The sequence below is a fragment of the Gekko japonicus genome, unplaced genomic scaffold (assembly GCF_001447785.1).
Source record: "Gekko japonicus isolate JY-2015 unplaced genomic scaffold, Gekko_japonicus_V1.1 scaffold3914, whole genome shotgun sequence".
NCBI lineage: Eukaryota > Metazoa > Chordata > Lepidosauria > Squamata > Gekkonidae > Gekko > Gekko japonicus.
In genome coordinates, this window is record NW_015174966.1 from 102,426 (window position 1) to 111,444 (window position 9,019).

Here is a 9,019-nt window from a genome sequence, read left to right on the forward strand (position 1 = left end):
GTGAGCGAGCCATTGGGCTGCTGCATCAATTAGTTTGCTCTGGAGCCCTCCTTCCTGAGCTAAATAATAATAATAAAATCTTTCAATTTATTAATCGCTCCATCCTGCAGAGTTTGCTGGCTCTGAGCGATTTACAGTTACTCAAATCCACACGGGACTAACAGTGATTCAAGGGGTAAGGGAAGACAACATATAATCTTTAAATCACACACGTTTGCAGCCGACAGGGAGTTTGTTCAGCTGTAAGGCCAGACGTGTTCCAACGGCATTTTTCCCTCGGCATAGCGAAGTCCAAAATGTGTGAGCCCGAGGCTAAAAACCGGTGAGCTAGCTCACACTCACTCAGCTTAGAGGGAACACTGCTGGGGACTGTAGGTCTGTGGCGTGATAGAGCAGGGTTTCCCAGCATGGTGTCCATGGGTGCCATGGTGATTCCCACCAGGGGTCATTTCCTGCAGGAGCGCACAGGAGCGGAGCTCCAGCCGTAAAGAGCCGAGGGGGCGGGCACATGCAACAAGCCCCACCCCCTGCTCCCAGCACTCCTCAGTCAGAGCAAGAAGCAGCTAGGTAAGTTGCAGAGCCCCCCTGGTCCAAAACAGTCTAGTGGCACCTTTAAGACCAAGTTTTATTCAGGTACAAGCTCTCCCTCCTCTGTGAGGACAGATCTGCACGTCCCCCCCCCCAAAAAGCTAGCAATCCAAAACAGTTCAATGGAGCCTGAGCAGTGGGTGTTGCCTTCTGACACATTTCCAGTGATGGCAGGGGGTGTGGCATATGCAAATGAGTTATGCTAATAAGCTCCTGCACCTCTTTTTCTACGAAATGACCCCTGATTCCCTCCATCTTCCCTGGCGCCCACCACCAAGTGTTTTTAGAAAGTGAGTGGGGCCAGGGGCGATGTCTGCCCAGCAAGGCTTCTGATTGGCCATTGGGGATCTGACCGGCTCGGCAGATTTTTGAAAATGTTGCTTTGACAGCAACTGCCACCACAGCACGAGGCTCTTCGCAGTGTGACTGAAGGTAAGCTGCGGCAGCCATTTTGTGACTGCCCCCGCCTCCTGCAGCAGTCATTGTGTGGCCGCCATTTTGTGGCTTCACCCACCAGGCTGTGTCAAAATTCCAAAGGTACTCACAGGCTCATAAACGCTTGGGAACACCTCTGGGTAGAAGTTTACAAAATGATGCACGGGGTGGAGAAAATTGGTAGAGACTTTCCCCCTCTCCTGTAAGACTAGAATTCGGAGTCACCCTATGAAAACAGCTGGTAGTTGATTCAAGACAGGGAAAAGGGAACGCTACGTCACACAGTTGAGTAGCTGAGCTGTGGGACTCTGTATGACACAAGAAGATGTGGTGATGGCCACCGGCTGAGATGATTTAAGCAGGACACGCCTGTCGTTGGATAGAGATTTACAAAATGATGCACGGGATAGAGATGGTAGAAAAATAAGTACTTTTCTCCCTTTCTCACAAGTCTAAAACTCATGGGCACTCAATGAAATTAATGAGCTTAGAACAGATGAAAGGAAGTACTTCTTCACCCACAGAGGCATTAAGACATGGAATTCACTGCCGCAGGAAGTGGTTGCAGCCAGGGGTCATTTTGTAGAAAAAGAGGTGCAGGAGCTAATTAGCATAATTCACTAGCATAACATATTTGCATGTGCCACACCCCCTGACATCACCGGAAGCATGTCAGAAGGCAACACCCACCGCTCAGGCTCCACTGGACTGTTTTGGATTGCTAGCTATTGGGGGGGTGGGAGTTTTTATGAGGTCCTATGAGCTCTACCAATTGTGGCCCAAAACAAAATAATACTGTTGTTAATTTATAAAATGACTAGCAGTAAAGCCCGTTGTGGAAATAAATACAACGAGATCTAGAAAGAGGCTCTGGGGGAGTGCTCTGGCTTTGGGCAAACAGTGTCATTTTGCTGTGGTGACCTCAGCAGGGTATAATGGCAGAGTCCACTGTTTTCTCCAGAGGAACTGATCTCTGCTCCCTGAAGAGCAGTTGTAATTTTGAGTGATCTGTAGCCCTCACCTGGAAATTGGCAACAATTGTTACCCAGGACGAAATGGCTGGTTTGGAGGGTGGAGTCTATGGCATTCTACCTGTCTGATGTCCCACCCCTCCGCAAACCCCACCCTCTCCAGGCTCCACCCCTCAAATCCCCAGGAATTTGCCAGCCTGGAGTTGGCAACCCCATCTCCTTCGCAGCTAACCATCAACCTACCATTATCTGCCCCTTTGACTTCAGCTGACTTCCGCCCTCCCTTCTGCAGAGCAATTGTAATTTTGAGTGGTCTCCAGCCCTCACCTGGAGATTGGCAACAATGGTTCCCCATGAGGGACTGAGTGGTTTGGAGGGTGGAGTCTATGGCATTGTACCTGTCTGAGGTCCCACCCCTCCTCAAACCTCACCCTCTTCAGGCTCCATCCCTCAAATCTCCAGGAATTTCCCATCGGGAGTTGGCAACCCTATCAGGATTGGCCCCAATATGTTTTCTCCCAAAGGGCAAAGTAGGTGACTGGACCAAACTTAGTTGCCTACCAACAGGCACTGAGGGGAAAGTAGGGTTGCCAGCTATAAGGAGGGAAATACCTGGAGTTTTGGGGGGTGGATTCTGTAGAGGGCAGCATTGGGGGGGGGCAGAAGGACTCAGCAGGTATAATGTCATAGGGTCTACCCTCCAAAGCAAAAGGCCAGAGAACAGGTGATGTGAAAGGCCTCCGCCTGAGACCCTGGAGAGCCACTGCCAGTCTTAATGTACAACATAGACTTTGATGGACCAAGAGTCTGACTCTGTATATGGCAGCTTCCAAGGGTCCAATCCCTTTCCTGCCTACTCTTATGGCAACCAATGCCCTTCGCAGCCTCGCTCTCACCTGCATCGTGTATCTTTTGATCTCCCCTCTTTCCAGCTGGTCCTGCAGCTTGGCTCCTTCTGCTGATATTTGCCCCCGGTAGGTTTCTTCCAGCTCTTCCAAACGCATTTCTTGGGAAACCTCTAGCGTCTCTTCTCTTACCCTTTCTTTACCTTCTTTTTCTAACACGGGGCTTTTAAGCTGCAGGGAAGAAAAGATAACGAGAGCGGTAGTTTCCCCTTCCTAATCTTAAAACGTTGTATTAACGGCATACTTCTCATTTAGAGAGAAGGAGAGAAGAAGAGGTTGGATTTATACCCCGCCCTTCACTCCCCAAAGGAGTCTCAGAACGGCTTACAGTCTCCTTTCCCTTCTTCTCACCACAACAGACACCCTGACCGATTTCCCACAGCCGCTGCTCTGCGCTGGCTCCTCGCTTTGCCCTGATGGTACGTGTTAATTTCCCACTCCAAGCCGCGCGGCTGCATTTTGACCCAGGTCTTCGCCCGATTTCCCCCGTGGTTTCATGAGTGAGGTAGGTGGGGCTGAGAGAGCTGTTTCCGGAACTGCCCTTGAGAGAACAGTTCTGACAGAACTATGGCTTGCCCAAGGTCATCCAGCAGGTGCGAGTGGAGGAGTGGGGAATCAAACCCGGTTCTCCCAGATTAGAGTCTGCACACTTAACCACTACACCAAACAGGGTCACTACAAGTCAGCTGCAACTTGATGGACCTTTCACCAACACCTTTCAACTTTCAAATCTCCATCACTTCCGGAACCTTTCAATTCCCCTCACTTCCAAAGGTGAGGGGCCTTTCCCAGTCCCAGGTGGGGGTGGGCTGCAGTTCCTTAATGGTCAGGCAATTGTATTCTGCACATACTAAGAACCCTCTTCTGGTTAAGGGGTCTCCAAACGTTTTGAGGCTATGGGCACCTTTGGAATTCTTACTTAAGGTGATGGGGGCCACCAGAAAATGGCTGCCGCAGAAGGCAGAGCCAACTACAAAATATCAGGGAGGCAGGGCACACAGAACTCTTACAGCAACTCTCAGGGCTCTTTTTGTAGAAGAAGCCCAGCAGGAACTCATTAGCATAATAGGCCACACCCAACAGCAGAAGCTCATTCGCATATTAGGCCACAACCCTGACAGCACAGCTCATTAGCACATTAGGCCGCACCCCCATGTTGCCAGAAGTGTGGTCATCCAGCCACACCCACCTTTTGCTTCTTATTCTGTTTACCTTGTTTGCTGTCAAAACCCAGGGCTTTTTTTGTAGAAGGAACTCCTTTGCATGTCAGGCCACACACCCCTAATGTAACCAATCCTAATGAGTTTCTGCTGTTGGGTGTGGCCTATTATGCTAATCAGTTCCTGCTGGGCGTGGCCAGCTCGGGAGCCAGCCGGAACTCCGTTCCTGTGCGTTCCTGCCCAAAAATAGCCCTGGAACTCTTCAACATTTCAGGCAGACGCTCTGCTGAACAGGATGCCGTTTAAGGTGGACATGTTGTTTAAAAGTATTTCCTTGCAGATACGTCGCTTGCCTTTAGTCACACACTGAAGATCCTTTAGCCGTGGTGATAGCTGCTCCCCAGGCAATGCTTTTTAAATCTGCACAGCCAATTACAAGTCACAGAATCATAGAGTCGGAGGTAACCTCCAGGGTCATCTAGTCCAACCCCCTGCACAAAGAAGGGAATTCACAAATACCTCCCCCTCCAATCCCAGTGACCCCCTGTTCTGTGCCCAGAAGATGACAAAAAAAAACCATGCTGGACAAAATCCCCATCTGGCCCCATGAAAGGTGTTGGCAGGCAACACAGCATCCCTGGCGCCACACTGGGAACCCGTGCTCTGTTTCCTTATCACAGCCTTCCAGGGTTCAAGGAGCCTTGGATAAAGGTTCTAGAACTAAGCCATGATTCAAATGAAGTGATAGGGGAGTTCATATAATCATTCATGTTAGTACAAACACATCAAGTGGTGACTTCTTCCTGTCATTTTTCCAGAACGTTCTTTTGTGGACTTCCCCTTGTGGCGAAATTTATTTTTAGCCGCACTCCAAAGACGATTAGGGAAAAAAGCCCACCTTTTCAGAATGTGGCTAAACGTAAATTAAGTGTCTTTTCTCCAGACATAAATCTGAACACAAATGTGGTGGCGTGCTTCTAAAGAACCCTCGCTGCAAAAGATTGAATTGAATTTCTTGTCGCAGTCCTACCTGGAATGGACTCGCACTGGTCGAGGGGCTCTCCCCCGTTCCTTGGCCTTGTAGGACCAAGATTCGCAGCTGTTCTTTCAGCTCTTTGGTTCTCTGCTGCCTGAACTCTTGCAATTCTCGGGTTATCTGGTCAGCATCATCCAGACGCTGCAACAGAAACACAATATTAAATGAGAGGGAGAGGGGGGAAAGGGAAAGGCGGAGAGAAGAGCTCCTGGTTACCCACAATCAGAGAATTTAGCAACTACACAATACCAAACCTTTTGGGGAGCCTCATATGTTTGCTTTAATTTTGGGTGCAGCGCTTCTGCAGTAGCCAGGTGTGGGAAGGGGCCACACACACTGTTTTGCATGTTTGTAAAAGCAACAGGCCTTCACTGAATGTGTACCCTGCCTTTCGCTAAAACAGAACCAAAGCAGATTTGTTACAACAGTCCGACTCCAGAGTCATCCAGACCACTCATGTTATTTTGCACTGTCAATTTTATGATGATCTTCGTGCTATATTTTAAAGCCTTTTCTGCTTGATTCAAGGATCTTATACTTTTAGCCTCAAATAAGAGCGGAATCATTGAACCTGTAGCAAAATTTCTCTACCAGGCCTCTAGGAGGAGATGCTCTTCCTGACCACAGATTCCAGTGCCTTTCTTTGGATTTGTGCTGTAATGCCAATAAAGGTCTCTGTGTGTGAGTCGTCCAGACAACCTGGTATATAGATTGGCCAAAACGCCACCAGTGAAGAAGCCTGGCTGCCTTCTTGAGGGAGGAAGTTCCAAACACGAGGGGCCACCACTGAGAAAGACCTGCTCCCTCTGACTGCCAGCCTCCCTTCTGTTGGTTGTGGCAGCAGGAACTCACAAGATGATCTAAGTGCGGCGGGGGGGGGGGGGCTCCTTTGAGAGAAGGCAGCCTCTGATGCAGCAGGTCCCAGTCCATTAGTCACTTCAAAGGTTTTAAAAAAACAACAACAATAGTATCTTGAATGTGTGTGATGCTCTTTGGCAATTGGTAAGCAGCTGCTTGCAGTTCAAAGATAGGGCTTTGGACAGGAGTTCCTGGTTTGCAGAAATCCCAAGGAAAGGATAGGTAAGATCCAGGCTTGCTTACAAGGAGATTTTAATAAGTGATGATCAACGTTCCCTTTAAGCTGTGGAGCCCTGTGAGCAATAATTCTACTTTGTGAGCTACTGGCATTAAAGTTGTGAGCCAGCGATTTGGCTACTGCATAAATTAGTCTGCTCTGGAGCTGTCTTTCTTGAGCCAAGACAGAAATGTGTGAGCCAGAGGCTAAAAAACTGTGACCTAGCTCACACTAACTCAGCTTAGAGGGAACACTGGTGATGATCAAGTTTACAGAAATAGCTAAGCTCCCATCCTCTGGGTCTCAAACGCACACATGCACAGGCGAAACTTAGCCAGACCTCGAGACAAGATGCATAGCTGAAACGAAGCATCTTATACCCTAATTGCTGGCTACAAGTCAAGAGATCATCAATGAAGCCATCCCAAACACTAGGATGAGCCAGGCCATCTCACACCTGGCATAAAGGGCTGAGAGGAAACGAATCAGGCTGCCGAGATAAGAGCTGCTCACAAGCATGAGGGAGAAGAATATTCCCTTGGGAGTGACCTGACGGCCATCTCCTCACAAAACTCAAGGCCAAGCACCAGCCTGTAACAAAGATGGAGTCACCAAGGCTGTACAAAAGCCAGGCTGCCATGTTTTGTCGCAGTTTCCAGGCAGTCTCCAAGGGTAGACTCATAGTTGGTCACTGGGGCTTTGTGAGACCAGTGGAACTGCTGAAAGGCCTGGCCTATTGGTGCAAGGGAGGCTGCTGGGATCACAAAGACCTTGGGCTGCCCAGGAAGTGTTTGCAACTCAGAGCCCAGCAGAAACAGGGCCGACAGCCGATCTTGAACCGGAAATCTGAGAGTCGACAGGTGGAATTCTATCCGTGCGCCACCAGCTAGGTCAGGCCACAGGGAAGCCGGAAAGAAGCTGCCTTGCACCAATAGGTCGGGCCAGGTCTGCTGATACACCCTAATTGCCTCCCCGGCTGGTCTGAGCAATGATGAGACCGGCTGCTGCTGCCTGTTAACGGGCTTTGCCTCATCTCACCCTCAGCTCCCCAGCAGGCTAGCCGGGAGTTCTGCGCTGCTTTCACCTGATCCGGAGAGAGTCCCTTCAGCGCCTGGACCACCTCCTGGAACTGCCTCTCTCTCAGCTGCAACATCTGCACAGTTTGCTTCAGCTCCAGCAGGGGGTGCTCACACCCCCTTCTCTCCTTCAACATCTGCAAGACGGCTTTGAGATCACCATCCACCAACGGACCCTGAAACACAGCAAAGCAGGGCCGTCATGGTCAAGGTGGAGCCACCCGACCTGCAGCACGGATTCACTCCCCAAAAAACAAACCCAAACCACAGAAACGTTTATTTTAGAATGAAGTACTTCTTCATCCACATGGAATTCACTGCCACAGGAGGTGGTGGCAGCGGCTACAAGCATGGGCGGCTTCAAGAGGGGATTGGATAAGGATATGGAGCAGAGGTCCATCAGTGACTAATCACCACAAAGGATAGATGGAGCACTCTGTCTGTGTCACATACTGTCATGGAAACCGGTCCAGGCTTTATAGATGCTGAAGACTTAAGAAGAGCCTCACCGAGCATTTCTCTTTAGTGCTCTTTATATAGTCATTTTTGCTGGAGATGCTATTATAACCAAAAAGAATTATGTACTCACTTAAGGTAGCAAGTATAAGCCAATGTGTTATAAGCCAATGTTGTAAGCATTGTGAATGACCACCATCTCTTGGGTTTTTAGAGGTTTTCTTTTCTTTCACCTGTAGTTTGTAGTATACCCTTCCTTGTTTCTTTGTAGTTTATAGAAAATGCAATTAAAAAATCCCCTATGGGGGGCACAAAAAAAAGAAGAAGAAAAACCTCACCTCATCTTGCTCAATTATGTATGGCCCCGTTAACACACTTTTCTCCGAAGAAGAAGAGGAGAAGGAGGAGGAGATTGGATTTATAGCCCACCCTTCATTACCCAAAGGAGTCTCAGAGTGTCTTACAAACTCCTTTCCCTTCCCCTCCCCACCACAGACACCCTGTGAGGTAGGCGAGGCTGAGAGAGCTCTTGACAGAAACGGCTCTTTTTCAAGAACAGCTCTTATCAGAACTACGCCTTGCCCAAGGTCATCCAGCAGGTGCAAGTGGAGGAGCGGGGAACCAAACCCGGTTCTCCCAGATTAGAGTCCGCCTGCACTTAACCACGACACCAAACTGGCTCTCCAAAGAGGACTCAAAGTGGGTTACGACATTATTAAAACCATATTAAAACAGAGACTAAACGTGATAACAAGAACAAATATCCCTCATCATAAAACACCATAAAGCATGAAGAAATATTTAAGTCAGTGCCAAAATTAGCCAGAGCCCCCCCTTGGTGATTTGTATGAAGAAACCAAACTCCTACTTCCACAGGGAGGTCTCCTGAGTGGCTGTCTTCCTCTGGGGGGCTCGCATCTGTTTCCTGGAGTCGAAGGCCACCGTCCAAGATTAGGACTGTTTGCCGGAGATGCCTCTGAGTCAGGAGAAAATACACCACGTGCGCAGCGGGAGGGTTTGGTGCCAACTTCTCGGCCTGCCGAATTGCTTCCGCTTCTTTCGCTTGCAGCTGCGGAGAGCATACGGGTTTGCCGGCAGATTAGAAACATTTTAGGATTGCTTCCGAAAAAAAGTTGAAGCCTGAACTGCTCCAGAGCTGCCTATTAGGGCTCAAAGAGGTGGGATGAAGATTATGCGTCTCCTTTGGCCCATGAAATTCAAATGTCTGGTGTGCACAGCCTCGGTTTGCCTCGGGCCATGCACAGAAAGGATGGGAGAAGAAGAGAAGAAGAGAAGAAGAGAAGAGATTGGATTTAT